At 43.0% G+C, this 16,040-nt stretch overlaps 1 protein-coding gene across 1 annotated transcript in view; it reads right to left on the bottom strand.

Moving 5' to 3' along the window:
* PTCH1 (patched 1) overlaps positions 1-16,040 on the bottom strand; it is a 113,801-nt gene that overhangs the window by 78,641 nt on the left and 19,120 nt on the right. The window lies entirely within an intron of this gene.

Raw genomic sequence — 16,040 nt, 5'->3', positions numbered from 1 at the left:
ATTTAATCAGTACAGTATTCACCTGAAAAAAAAAAGAAGTGGAAGATCAAGACCACGCATGCTCAGAAACGAAAGAACACATTACGTAACTTCCCAAGTTGAATTCTGACGTACGAGAATTTTCAAACTTGAGTAAACTCTTCATTTTTGATAGGAGACTAACATGAAATGGACAATCATTCGCCCGATAATCTCATCATGTGTACAAGGCATAATGGTCCCCATAAACATAGAATCGCACACAAAAATCGTTTGAAAAGCTTACATTTAGTGCCGGTTCACACTAGTACGACTTGTCAGGTAACTTGGTCAGCCTGGCAAGTCGCGGACCATCGCGGTCCATTGTGTAGTACAGGAACGGTTCTAATAAGAGCGACAAGTCCTGTACTACTTCGGGGCGACCTGGAGTGACTTGCATAGACATTCATTTTTGAAGTCCGTGCAAGTAGCGCCGAAGTCGCGGTGCACACGACTTCACAGGTTGCCCCCGAAGACGTGCCGCTTCAGTGTGAACCAGCACTTAGACAGTTTGCTTTTCATCCAGTTAATGGGCACAAATAGAAAATAATTTTTGACTTTTCAGAGCCAAAAAAAGATTGGAAAACTTCTGAACGAACGAAAAAAAAAAAAAAAAAAAAAAAAAAACTGAAAACTTGAGTTTCTCAACAATTAAAAATTTGCTCAAATGTGACAAAATGGACCAAAAAAAAAAAACGGATTCATGGCCACTGAACAATTTATTGTTTGAAATTCAGTTACTACATGAATTGCTTACGCTCACGACTGGGTGTTCAGGATTAAAAAACGATTTTTCGCATTGTGTATGGCTAGCTAATTTTTAGTGTGGGTTTATGCAGGTAAACTCAAGTAAAACACAAGGACATTAAGTACAGGAGAAATGGATCTGGGGAAAAAGAAAACACTGTTTATATTCCCCAAATCAATTTCTGGTGCGTTAAATGGAGGAGGCCCATGTGCATGAGGCCTAAAGCAAGCAGCAATCAGACATGTGTGACTGACCTAAATACATAATGTGATGAAGGATGAAATTCAGTTGATTGCTACGACTAATGCCGCATGCCATTCTAGAACCACACAGCATACACAAGTGTTAATTACTGGCTCCAGCCACTCAAATATACTAAGAAAACAAAAATTTAGAGAATTTAGTATAAGAGGGGGAAAAAAAATAAATAAAAAAAAAAGTTTTCGAGCAGCTCCACTGTTCAGTCAGTGCCTTATCTGCTATGTTTCTGCTTTTCTATTCTGCCATTGCATTCACCAGTGAAAAAAAGGGTGTAGGCAAAGGAGGCTTTGACCTGCAGCGGTAACACAATACTTTCGCACAGCCCTGTCGACCCCTGACATAAATTTTACACCGCAGCTGGCATTTACACATTTAACATTACCATATGTATAGCCTACTCTGTGCTAATTATGCTAATCACCTGTCTAACTCTCTGCTGCGAAAAATGGTTGTATTTAGCAGTCCACTGCCTACCAATGCAGCTTACTGTGTGGCTGAAATGTACATTCAGACAGCCTTCAATGGCAAGATTTTTCCACGTTGCTGGCTTCATTCAGGCCGCAGAAAAATGTATTCAAGTCAACTGGTTTGGGTCCGCAACAAAAGTTACGATAGAAAAGTGAGTGTGTTCCTGCCCTAACGCTCAAAGTCTGCTTGCAAGCAAAATGATAAATCAATTGGTGTGGGAAACAAAGCACCAGAGGCATTTCTTCACAAGGCCTGTGAAACTGTTGCACATATTTTATGTGTGATTGTGCGGTATACTGTTTATACAACCTGTACTATATCTCTGCATCGGCCTAGTTGTGGTGTTCATATCCTCAGCGCCTTACCCACTGCCGTACCCAACTATCTGTTCAGCTGTGAAAATTCTTAAAATGCTAAAATAAAAAGTAGTAGTTTGTCAAGTCAAAATTTTCCTGCCAACAACAATATATGCTAAAGCCTAGTACACAGGCCGAAAGTCGGGCTCCACCGGCCGGTTCAACCGAAACCAACCGACATTTGGCCCGCATGTACTGGATTCAGTATGACAGAAGCAGTGTTAATTTTGGCAGCAAATTTCAATTTAGTTTTAGTCTTAGTCTCAAGACTAAAATGGCATTTTAGTTTTAGTCCCATTTTAGTCTTCTGCAAGTGATTTAGTTGTATTTAGTCGATTAAAACTCATTTTAGTCACCTATAATCGAATGGGTGTAGTTCAATTGTAATTTGTAATGCACTATCCAAGCATTTCTCTACAATTTCCAAGCTCATATACTACTGGTGGTCCTGGAGTGAAAAATCTAATATGTTATTATTTATGGTTTTAAGCTTTGAGCATGCACCAGTGTTAATTTTGGCAGCAAATTTCGATTTAGTTATAGTCTTGACTAAAATGCCATTTTATTTTTAGTCGTATTTTAGTCATCTGAATTGTTTTAGTTTTAGTCGTATTTTAGTCGACTAAAATTGTGTTAATTTATTAGACGAAAACATTTTAGTCGGTTTTAGTCGACGAAATTAGCACTGGACAGAAGACAGCCGTTAGGCCGGTTCTGTCAAAGGGGCATGACCGAAAAAAGTCTGCCGACCAGCTCCTTCTCAGCCAATGACTGAAGTGTTTGGTTGGGGGGGCCGTCCACCTGTCAGGACACAATAGAACAGCAAGGGAGATCACTGTACTAGCATTGGATAGTTAGTACAGCGGCTCCTACAGAGGCGTTGTTTTATTTTCATTCAGCCCTGCTGGGTTTAATGCCCCGTACACACGTACCGATTGTCGGCCATAAATATTCGGCCGACGACCGATCGGCCGATTGTAGGCTTGTTAGTATGATGCTTCCGACAGCGCATTTTCGGCCGAACAGAATCTGTCATGCAAGCATTAAAATTTTTGTTGGCCAACACTAGAACGGCCGATTGTTCGCCAGTCAGTACAGATTTCGGCCGACAGACAGCAAATTTGCAAGACTGGGCATGCTCAAAAAAGAAAAAAACACAAGGAAAGTTAACCATCACATGACATCACTTCTGCAGTCGGCTGTTGTTGGCCGACAAAATTTGTGTGCAGTCTTTTGCCGTTTTCAACAGACACGACATCCCTGGACAAAAGACGGCCGATCGTTCAGCCGACGATCGGTACGTGTGTAGGAGGCATAAGAAAAAAATACTAGTGTGTACGGGGCTAAAAGGGCTGAGGCCCCTTTCACACTTGTGCGACTTGTCCTGTGACTTAGGGTTGCAAAAGTTGCATGATAAGTTGTACCCCATGATTTCCAAAGAGTACCATATATATCTGTGCAACTTCAAGTCACAGCGACTTCAAAGTAGTCCCTGCACTACTTTGGTCCAGATGATGCGACTTGAGGTCCATAGATCTCAATATTACACAGGCATTGCTTCAAGTCCAGTCAAAATCACACGACTTTCCAGATGCACAAGTGTGAAAGGGGCCTGAATCACAGATGTGCTGCTGTACACTGGGAGGAATAGCATGCATTGCACACTTTTTTTTTTGTTAGAACTTTGTTAAAATGTGACAAGTGACATTTCATTAAATTCTAATGTCTGCAGCCCAGTACGATGGATTGCATCACGAAAAAAAAAAAAAAAAGAAAAAAGAAAGAAAGAAAGACGGACAAGGGAGTACTGCATACCGCAATGACTAAGTGCACTGGTCTGGTAGGGAATGGGGCTTATTGTGCATTGTGATACAACTGTGCTGGACAAGGCAGTCTGCTTATGCGTACCTATTCTCAGGGCTTCCAGTCTGGTCACATGATCTTCCCAGTGGCCGGCTTCAAGGGAGAGAAGTGAAGACAGATTGAATGCCTGGATGGTTATGTCATCTATAGACTTACTATGGGGTATCGGTGGTCGGCTGTCCCTTTTCCACCCTGAAGTAGGCTACTGGGAGCCAATCATGTGACCAAACCGCAACGCCCTGGGAATAGGTAAGTTTAGGCATCTTGTCTGCTGCATTCTGTTGCTCCATGCTGCACACTGGGTCAAGCATTACCATCTTCATTGTGAGCCAGCTGTTTCTTCTGGGTTCAAACAGCTAGCCACCTGATGTGCCACAGGTCTGCCCTCCTCCAATGCTATTGTATCGGGGGCACTTACACTAAAGTTAAGCATGATATTAGGAGTGAAAGTCATCTTATCTAAGGGTGACAACTGTCTTCTGTGTTATTCTTTAATGTGTGTCCCTGACTTTAAAGCAGCTGTGCCAATACACATGAAGGTTTCGCAATTAGGCAGCTGCCCCAGAGCAAGGATGTACAGCTAGACCACCAGAGCCCCTTCATTTTGGCAAAAAGCTGCAGTAGATTAGGGAAGGAAGGAATGAAGGAATCGATTGAAGGAATCGATGGAAGGAAATCAAGAAGGAAGGAATATTCTTTTATTAGGGTCAAATGTAATGGAGGTTACTATTGGGGTAAGGGCAAGCCAACCTTCGGACCCAGGTTCTAGTGTACTTCATCTGTACCATGTAGAGCTTTCACTTATCTAAGGATTCTTTGGTAGAAATGAATCTAAATAACCTTCCCAATGGCTCACACCTTTCTTATTCTATTTTTTTTTTTTTAGTTATTTTCTCATTATGCCACGATTGACTGACGGCATAGATTTTGATTCCATCTTGTTTGAGGAGGATGTTTAGGGACAAGATTGATCCTCTGTCATCTATACTGAAGGATTGAGGACATCTTGTGGCAAAAAAGGTGTACTGCGGGACATACATGCCTGGATTGATGTTGAGTATTGCAGCATCTAAGCTACTTCTAAAGTTTTATACCCAACCTGGGGGCCTACTTGAATTTCTCTCTTAAATGTTGGGATTCGTACTTAATAGAGTAGGAGAGGAAATCCTCACAATGTGCTACAGACAGCAATGAAAACCTTACAAAATCTTTAGCCCTTCCTCACTATCCAAAACTAAAAAGTTTGGGCTGAAGTTAGGCTTTAAAAAGGAAAGCCGCCCATACATGGCCCAAATTGAGCAGTTTGTGGTCCTGAAGACATTACCCAGCTCACCAAACTTTGAATGAAAAAATAAAATAAAAATGTAGGCAGAAAATTTGTCGCCTGAACAGTGACTGCGGGCAATCGATTGCAGTCAAGTGAACCAGCTTGCAAATCACAACAGCTGGCAGTAGGATATTTTGACCACTAGGTTGAATTAAACATCTTTACGTGTATGACCAGCTTGGGTTGAATGAAAGAAATCTTTGTGTGTATAGCCAGTGTAAGTGTCCCTTTAATGTGGATGATTTATTTGGGTTTAAAGGAGTAAAGATTACTCAGCCCTATACACATTTAGCGTAAATACACAATCATGGGCAGGGGAACGAAAGAAAAAAATAAAAAAGGGAAAGAAAAAGAAAAGTTCTCTTTGCACATGATTGGATGACTAGAGTACACACAGCTGCACTGGGCTAAGTGAACATTCTATTCCTCTGGCAAACCACCTCAAATAAATGCAAACATTCATTACTTGGAGAATGCAATATCAGCCACACTTCCCATAAAAAGAATACAACTATAGCGAACGTCTGTGTGATAATGTGAAGCATGTATATAGATCCCTGATGTCCAACCTGAAGTCCTTTGGCACTTACTATGCAGCCATTGGGACCCCTGCAGACAATAGTCTGTTCTTGTTACCTAGTTCCTTAGGCCCCTTTCACACTTGTGCGACTTGTCCTGCGACTTGGAACTGCAGAGCCACATGATGACAGATGACAAGACGTACTCCATGATTTCCAATCATATCTCTGCGACTTCAAGTTGCAACAACTTCAAAGTAGTCATTTGATGCATTTTGGGGTCCTTAGACCAAGATTACACCGACATTGCTTCAAGTCCAGTCAAAAACGTGGCAAAATCATGTGACTTTTAGGTCGCACAAGTGTGAAAGGGGCCTTAGACTGTCTACATTTATTTCTTTCACACCCTGTTCCTTTTTTTCCTGTTCAACCTTTTATTACTACATTTTTTTTCCCTCTGCTACTTTTAAATGGATCTTGCTGGGAGAAATATAAAGTGTTACTAAACCCACAACAGTAAAATGAGTCTGTATATGCAGTAAAGCATGCTTGTTATACTTATTGTGGAACCTAAGAGGTTAATCCTCTGCATTGTGTAAAAAGGATGTTTGATCCTGTATGTACAGATCCTTAGCTTTCTTCATTGCCCCCAAAACATGTCCGGATAAGACAGAGTAAAAGAAGTCAGGCTGCACATGTTCAGTTTGTGTTTATTGATAGAGAGTTTTTTTTTTTTCTTGGGAGAGTACATGTGATGTGATCAGCACAGGGCCAATCAGCACTGTCCAGACAGAGGGTGAAAGGTCCTGCATCCTTATAGGACAGCCAGTGCAGTATGAAAACTCCTCCTACATGCTTTAACCAGGCACTGATAGAAGTCCCAGGACTACTATATACTACTGATGATAATTGCATTTCCATGTTCTGTGTACTGTGGGAGACCAGATATAGTGAATGCAGGGTCCTGGGTTTAGTAACACTTTAAGGGCTCATTCATAGACATTTTTTTTTATTATTAATCTGAACACAATAGTATTGCATGATGCCATGCACACAACTTCGTTTACATCAGTAAACTGTGTAGCTCTGTAAAATCTAACTAAAAGAGCAGTCTGTGGTCAGTAATTTAATTTAAAGTGGTTTTAAAGGCAGAAGTGTTTGTTTGTTTTTATCGTAATGCATTCTATGTACCAAGGTTAAAAAAAGCAAAACCTGTGTGCAGCTTACTCCCCCCAGCCCGATGTCGATCCAACGCTGTGCACAAGAGCAGCATTGCTGCCTGCTCTCGCTCTCCTCACTGGCCCAAAAGGAGCAGCGGGAGCCTTTGGCTCTTGCTGCCGTCAAGCACAGCCAATGAGGAAGGAGCAGGTCTGAACCCTGCTGCTTGAGGGCGGGAGCGAGGAGCAAGAAGCTTGCTATGGGGCACTCAGCCGGGAGGAGGAGCCAGGAGCACCAGCAGGGACCCAAAAAGAGGGGGAATCGGGGCTGCTCTGCCCAAATCCATTGCACACCGAACAGGCAAGTTTGTTATTAAAACAAAGTTACCTTAAGCGCCGGTTCACATTACCGCGACGCTACTTGCATGGGCGACCTCCGAGATCGCGGTGCGAGCAGCGCACCGCGACCTCGGAGCGGCCGCCACGGACTTCATAACATTGAAGTCTATGGCGGTCGCCTCCTGGTCGCCCCAAAGAAGCTCCGGACCCTTTTTCTAGGTCGGAGCGACTTGTGTCGCTCCTATTAGAACGGGTCCGCAGCTTCCCTATGGGAGGCGACCTGCGGCGACCTGTGAGGCGACCAGGTCGCCTCACAGGTCGCCCCAGTGTGAACCGGCACTTACAATCGCTTTAAGCATGTACACATCTGAACAAGTGTACACAGTGGTGTATTGGTTAGCACTTTCACCTAGCAACAAGAGGGTCGCTGGTTCGAATCCCAACCACGACATTACCTGCCTGGAGTTTGCATGTTCTCCCTGTGCCTGCGTGGGTTTCCTCCGGGTACTCCGGCGGTTTCCTCCCACACTCCAAAGACATGCTGGTAGGTTAATTGGAACCTGTATAAAAGATTGGCCCTACTGTGTATGTATGCGAGTTAGGGACCTTAGTAGATTGTAAGCTCCTTGAGGGCAGGGATTGATGTGAATGTGCAATGTATATGTAAAGCGCTGTGTAAATTGACAGCGCTATACAAGTACCTGAAATAATAATAATAATAATAAGTGTACAGAAATAAATCTGAGCTAATGGAATGATTGAATTTTAGGGAACATTTACACATAAATGTGTTTACAGAAGCACTTTTACTAGTCGTTCGATTCCTTTTTAAGCAGGATCTTGTGGCCACCAGAACAATAAATTCATTACGACAGTGTGCATGAGCCCTAAATGTCATTTTAAGGGGGTGTGTGGGGGGATACAAATGTCAGGGGTTTGATTTGTAAAAGGGACTGTAATGGCACTAATTTGTAAAGGGACTGTAATGGCAGTGGTCTCCAGCAGTCTCATGTAATGTCACTGTCTCCGTAGACATGTCCCCAGTCTCAAACAAGTCCTACAACAGGTCTGTACTCTCTGACCATCTCTTTCAACAGTCCCATTGGCTTTGGCCATCTCCTATTATAGTTGTACTTTATTTGGCACTATATTCACTAAATGTGTGATCCTTTGACGATGACACTTGAGGCCCCTTAAATCAAGAAAGTGGAGCCCCACCGATATAGACTCTGAAACCATTAAAGCAACATGGTGAACATGAAACCATGTCCCTAAAGCGATTCAAGCTGAAAATGAAGCAGTGATGAAAAGCAGCATTGACAGGAGCACACAATCAGCTCTGGCCATTTCATCCAACGGGTTGTTCAGATAATGCGCTTCACCTCCCTTTTCACACATAACTTTGTAAAGTTCTATAAAGCCCAACTCTTGTCTTGGCCCCACATCCTGGAACTTCCTTTCCAGCTGTTCTATGTGCTTGTATCTGCTTGCAATAAATATGAGGTGGTGCATGCACACATTGAAAAGGTTATTTGTCATCTTCACGCTGCTTGCAGCAGGAACATTTTAGGTGCTTTTTTTTTTTTTTTTTTTTTTTTTTTTTTTTAGGAAGGCATAAACCACAAACTCACATAGCAATATTTCATATTCCGATGTTGGACGCTCCATTGATTACAGCACATTTTTCTTAGCCTACACAACAAATTGTCAAGTCTTGGATGGGATAGACATTTCAGCACTGTGTGTGGTACAGATATCATTCTGCATACATTTGATATCTGCATTACTACAAAACAATTACTCCAATGTACATGTGTGTACATTGCCACACACACCCTTCCAATTGTTGGAAGGATTATCGTGCCAAACCAAGCAACGATATCCCAGCAGAATTTTACAACACAGCATTTCGGAGTATCAGATGCTAGTTCCTGCCCGTCCAAGATATTAATTCATGTGTACTCATGCTGCAGCTTATAAGAAAAACCCATCTGTGCAGCCAAAACACAAATAACACTACAACTACTGTGCTGTGAGCCCAGGCATTTTTCCTCCTCTCCCCCCTCCCGAAGAGGAAAAAAAAAAAAAAAATGGACCACCCTGCTCTTATGGCAGAGAGCACTGTTTACATTGCAATCCTTGACTGTGTAATACTTCTGGCATTTTGGTCAGGATTCCTGAGCTGGGGGCCAGAAGCCCTTAAGCAATGATTTCATAAAGTAAAAAAGAACAGGAAAAAAAAGAAAATAAGAAAGAAAACCTGTATTAATACACAGGTTCACGTACGGCTTATTTATAGCGCGATTCTATGAACTAGTTCAATTAAAACCTGAAACTCTAACAATGGCAGAGGGATGTGACTAGTATCCAGCAATTAGAGCATATGGTAAGGCTTGTATGAAGGGACCCATTCAGCAGAGTTTGCAACAGAAGTAATACTTGATGAATATGTGTTTAGGGGGGTGAAGGGTGAAAGCACAAAAAGTCCAATGGCTTAGATTCTAGATTGAAGGAAATTATTCCAGGAAATATCGCATTGCTTACATTTGTTCTCCGCTTTCACTACAATAAATTGCTGTATCCAGCTAATTATTTGTATGGTCATTAATGCGTCTAGAAATAAATCAGACTTGCTGCAAATCTAATCCAGGAAAAGGTTGCAGGATGTTCTTGAATAGTCTCATATATTGCAGGGTGTGGGGGGAACCCGCTACAATGCAAATTCGCACCATCAGAATATTAACCAATGCGGTGTCAAGACAGGGCTTGACAAATTGCAGGCGCCAGGTCACCACAGCGACCAGAAACTATGTCCTGGCCCCCTCCACCAGCAATCCCCACCACCTGACACCCCAGAAATGCAGCCAACCCAGTTCCAACATCCAAAGGAAAAAAATGCCTCCCCCTTCCTCCCCACACACTGGCACCCCCGTGCATTCTCTGCCCCAGCAGACCCACCGCCTCTGTGCATAAAGGCCCCCCCCCCTCCTCAGGATGCCATGTCCTGGCATCTGGGCCCCTGCCAGCCCGCCGTCCACTGGCGTTAGGCGCGAGCAATCCCCACCACCTGACACCCCAAAAGTGCAGCCAGCCCAGTTCAAACATCCAAAGAAAAAAAATGCCTCCCCCTTTCCTCCCCACACACTGGCAGCCCCGTGCATTCTATGCCCAAGCAGACCCACCTCCACTGTGCATAAAGGCCCCCCCCCTTCCTCGGGACCAGCCAATCTGCACACACTGTGCCCATCCCTTTCCCCGTCCTGCAGTGCCAGAGAAAAGAGGGGAGCAGAGTCCAGCGTGCGCACACATACGCAAAAACTCCAGCCACAATAACTTCAAGTGTCGAATTCCCACATCCAGAAAGCCCCAAAAAGAAATCAACCAGTAAGAAAGCGGTCCCTCCCAGCAGCACCGCAACTGAATGAGACAGCCGCCCAACTTCCAAATACATTTCTTTTTTTTTTTTTTATAAGAAAACACACCAAACTGACTCCTAACTTTTTTAGCTGGCTCCTAGATTCAAAATAAAATTTGTCAAGCCCTGCATTAAGGGTAATAATGACCACATTATTTGCAAGGCTTGAGTTGTTCATAGTTGGTATGACAAAGTTAAATGTTTGAGCTTCTTTAAAACCAAACGCCAGAAAAACCACTAAATTCACAGCTGTAAAACAGATGTTAACTGTTTTGCCAACAAAGCATTTGTAATTCTGTTTAGCCGGTCTTTTGATCCAGGCACCCCAGTCAGACAATAAAGCCAGGGCCAAGACCTCACTTCTCTCTGCTGCAGTTAAGCAAGACAATCTAGTCCAAGGTCCACCCCTTCCTGGTGCCTGGCTAAGATAGCTGTGACACTGAGGAGGTCCATCCCTCTGTCCTTGTCTTGTGTAGAGGATTAGAGGAAGATTAACTTACTTATTACAGGCATTTATAAATTATATATAACAATCTACACAGCACTTTACATACATATTGTATATTCACATCAGTTCCTGCCCTCAAGAAGCTTACATTCCAAGGTCCCCAAGTTACATAGATACAGACACGGCCAATTTAGACTGGAGCTTATTAAGGTACCATCATGTCTTTAGAGTGTACCTGGAGACATATTCAGGTATTTTATTTTATAGGTTGAATTTCGCCTAGAGTGCAGACTGAAGATTTTTTTATATAAACCAAAAGAGAAGGGGGGGGGGGGTCATACAGCATCAAAGGCACCTCTGAAGAGTACAGCGTGTAGGCTGCTCTTTATTGCAAAAATCCTCCCTTCAGCCAAGTCTGCTACTCCCCGCAGTGGTGAGCTTCCAGTGCCGCATGGTAACAGACCACGCCACTTGCCCTCCCCTTCTGCTCCACTCGCCCATTCACAGAGCTTCTTGGATTATTTTCCCAGAATGCAAAGCATTCTGTGATTGGAGAAGGGGCATCCTGCCAGAAGATGCTCTTCCCTAAAAGTAAAATTGTGTCCCTGGTGCTGTACTGCCAAAAAAATGCTTAAATAAAAGCTTCAGCTTTAATGTTCACAAAAGTGTAATCCACAAATCATGGATACTTTATTCTTGCCCATGTAGTCTAATGCAGATTAATACATCTACAGGGGTTGGGGGATCCGATTTCAATGCTCTTAATAGCACCGTGATGGGCTTGGAAATAAGTAAATTAGGTTTAAGCAGGGGTAGCATTTAGGAGCCAATCCATACAAAAAAGGATCAACCAGGCATTTTAAGGAACCAAAGATACCATGCTTTGTCAAGAAAAGAAAACACTCAAGAATGGCAGGCGCCAGCTGTAACTGGCTACCGGTCCCTGGGATTTGTCCAATTCTAGGCTCATGGGAGCCATCTACATAGTGATATTTTCAAGCATGATGCATCAGAATAATACAACTTCAAGAAGCCAGAAGGTGCTACAATGTATTCATGCTACAACCCTACCCAGGAGACATGTTTATAAAATCCTTTCCTATTTTCCGATGTAAGAAATGTATAGACCATTGAAGTCATCCCTGATATTAGACGGGACCGATAAAAACACAACCACTTTAAGGGCCATAGGTTGGAATGAGCCATCGGAGCGCGGTGACTCAACCCTTATAAGATGGTGGAGTCTGGTGTTTCTATAGAACAAAGGGAGCTACAAAGCAAGCTGCTTTGAATTCATTGTCATGTTTATTTTATTTTTTTAAACCTAAAAAGCGCCAAACACCACTTTACCCAAAAACATTTTATTTTCCCTTAACCCTTGCCTCCACAACACCAAACCTTTATCCTGTCCCCCATACTTCACCACCCTACCCCTAAAGTAAGTCCTTTACACTTTTTAAACAGATCCACCATACTTAAACTGTCAGCATATATCCATTCTGCTGCCTCCTGCACTAAAGCCTGGTATACACAGGCCGAATATGGGCTGGTCCAACAGAAACCGGTCGACTTTCGGCCTGTGTATTTTAAAAAGGAGAAAGACAGCCAAAGCCCTCCACAGCCAAGCGCTCCAGTGAGCGAGGAGGGGGCACAGCAGAGAGCTTCTTACTGACAGTGAGAGCAGCTCTCTGTTTACAGAGCTGTGAAAACCGAGCGATCAGGGCTGTTCAATTGCTCAGTTCTCAGTGTAGAGGCGCCGGGGACCGATGCTGCATCCGCCCATGTTAAGTATGAATCAAAAAAAAAAAAAAAAAAAAACCCCCATACATCTCTTAAGGACAGGAACCTGGCATGCAAAGCGGGTTACTCTTTTCAAGATGCAGTGTCTGGAGGCCATGTGCCAAAGGATGGGTGCCCTGTCTGACATCGCAACTAGTGTTATAGGGCACTCAGGATGACAGAACAAATTCTACATGAACAGTATTTAAGCCTAGTACACATGAGAAGAAAATCGGATGAAAAATACCGCTTTTAGAGCAATCACCTGATAATCTGATCATTAGTACACCGCTTTTGAGAGCCAATCAGGACAGTTCATGTGAAAACATCCTAAGGCTCCATGTACACGGGATGCTGGAAATGGCCGTTTAGGAGCTGTTGGGCGTTTTTTTCAGAAGCCCCTGAACCCATCTACATTTTATATTATCTGTCCATGTACACCAGGTCGTTTAGTCATTTGCAGGCAGTTGCGTTCAGGGACTTTTTTTAGAACGCAATTATTTGCGTTCGAACATAGAAACATAGAAACATAGAATGTGTCGGCAGATAAGAACCATTTGGCCCATCTAGTCTGCCCAATATATCTGAATCCTCTGAATAATCCCTGGCCCTATCTTATATGAAGGATAGCCTTATGCCTATCCCATGCATGCTTAAACTCCTTCACTGTATTTGCAGCTACCATTTCTGCAGGAAGGTTATTCCATGCATCCACTACTCTCTCAGTAAAGTAATACTTCCTCATATTACTTTTAAACCTTTGCCCCTCTAATTTAAAACTGTGTCCTCTTGTGGTAGTTTTTCTTTCCTCAGATACTGAGGTCAGGACTGTGTCAAATATTCTATATTCTGCCCTTGGGTTTTTACGTCCCAGGTGCATTATCTTGCACTTATCCACATTAAATTTCAGTTGCCAGAGTTCTGACCATTCTTCTAGTTTTCCTAAATCCTTTTCCATTTGGCGTTTCCCTCCAGGAACATCAACCCTGTTACATATCTTTGTGTCATCAGCAAAAAGACAAACCTTACCGAACGTGTGTTTCAAATGCACAAACGCGTCCGAACGCGTCCGAACGCGATGACCCGCGTTTAGCGTTCACATTTTTCCATTTTAAAGGGGAATAATTTTTTTTGACCTCTAGGAACGGTTCTAAACGCTAACGCCCGCAAACGCCGCTAAACGCGGGTACAAACGCTACCGAACGGACGTTTCAAACGTCCTAAAAATTCCAGCATTCAAAGGGACTTTTAACAACGTCCCGTGTACATGGAGCCTAAGGGACAAGCCCAAAAAGAATTCTCATACGATAACAGAACAAAATGATTTTCATGTAATTAGTATGGTATTTGTACAAAAAAAATCATGGGACCAAGACCACGCATGCTCGGAAAACAAAACAATACATCACTTCCAAAGTTGTATTCTGACTTATGTGAATTTTCTATTGATTTTCGATAGACTACCATGCAAAAGAAAAAAACCCAGCATGATCATTTGTCCGATAGCTCACTAAAAAATATTTTTTTTTTTTGTAAAAAAAGTGGTAATCCTTCCTAAATGCCACAAAAAAAGTCCTGCAAGAAAAAGAGATTCTATCACGGGGGGGGGGGGGGGGGGGGGGGGATATCCAAGGAAATTTACAAAAATACTGAAATTAGCCAAACTTAGCATCCTTTGTGCGTGTAAATCAAGAAGGTCAACGAAAGGTCAGCCTTTGAAGGCGAAGCCCAAATTAAATGTAAACATTACATTGTGGAAACCGTACAAATCTACCTCCGCTTTGTCCAGCCAGCACTAATATAGGCATAAACTGTACAGCATAATCTAAACAAATGGATCGGTAAAGTCATACATCTGGAAACCGTCTTTTTTTTTTTGTGTGATTTAAAACAATTATTAACTTTATCATATATTGAATTTTACATCAGTTATGTTTTCCACGACTGCACCTCCAGTCCGGTCAGTGGTGACTGACCAATGTCCGCATTGTTTTATGTACTCAAGTTTAGTGGTTTTATATCCGTCTAAACAAAAGTATAACGTACAGCATAAACACTGGAAAAATGCAGTTCTAGTTGCAATGAAACAGTACCGAGAAATGTGTAGATCAGAACCTTGGCCCCCATGGATGCATGTGTGCGGTGTGTGGTATTAAAAGCTGAATTCCAACTTTTTCACTAGAAGTGAATGAAATGATCAGTCCCAGCATAGATCATACCTCTGTATCATGTTGTCTGCAGACCCCCTGATATTCTGGGTTTAGTTGTGGCTTTGTACCATGTGACATTCTGTATATCCTGCTGATGGACTCTGTTCCTTCCACAGCCACTTCCTACAGCAGCTAGAGTCTAGAACCCTCCCCTCTGTAGTCTTTCAGAGTATGCAAATGATGTAACCTCCTTCACAGCTCTGTTGGTGGGTGGGATTGATTACATCCTACTTAGCATTTAATCCTGCCCAGTCACATCTACAGGAAGGGTTCAAACCTCCCAAGTCCATCCCCACAGATCACAGCATGAAGCAACCCCCTTCATACACAGCCTGTTCTGAGAGCTAGCTGTGCTACGGCTATGCAGGACTGAACGGATCCCAATTAGAATTCAATCCTGCCCCGTTAAATATGCCGACTAGTGTAAAGGGAGAGCTCCACCCTTAGATTCTGCCTGTCCAGAGCCCTGCTCTCTGTGAAGGGATTTATTACATATGAAGGAAACATATTCACCTCCCATAGCCATTATGCTGTATCTTGCAGTAAGCCATTGTTCTTTGGCATGCTGTACGACAGGAATGAAGCCAGCCCCCCCCCCCCCCCCCGATGCCATTGGGAAAGGCAGCCTTGCCTGCAGGGAGCATGGCAATAATTACCTGTCGTGGGCAAGAGCATGAACTTGAGCATTCTTGGATGTTTGGACAGAGTGAGGAGCCTGAACTCTATAAAAGTCTACTCGGAGGTAAAATTCCTCACTCACCAGTTGAAGACCAAGAAAGAAGAGTTGCCCGTCTGCTTCTCCCTTTTTCAGGTTGGTTGTCACAGCTTTCCTTAGTGGTTTGGACCTTGCCAGCTTTAAAAGGTTCCTTTAATGGGCTTCGCCCTTGAGTGAAATTCTAATGTCTGCCTGAAACTTATGGCAAGGACAGGCCTTTTAGACTAGGTCAAATGAAGGTTTAGGAGTACTCATGACTGACTGGCACTGGTTACAATTTTTATGTTGGAATATTGAAATATTAAATAAAGCTGTGGCCTTGCCCTTTCCAATGCAACCTTTCTTGCTATATACAGCTAAATGGAGGTAAGTCACTAAAAACGGACAGTGGGGTTGTCATTCTTTTACATGTACACTT

The sequence above is a fragment of the Pelophylax lessonae genome (assembly GCF_965119305.1).
Source record: "Pelophylax lessonae genome assembly, chromosome: 1".
Classification (NCBI taxonomy): domain Eukaryota; kingdom Metazoa; phylum Chordata; class Amphibia; order Anura; family Ranidae; genus Pelophylax; species Pelophylax lessonae.
This window is presented reverse-complemented; position numbering and strand designations above follow the sequence as displayed.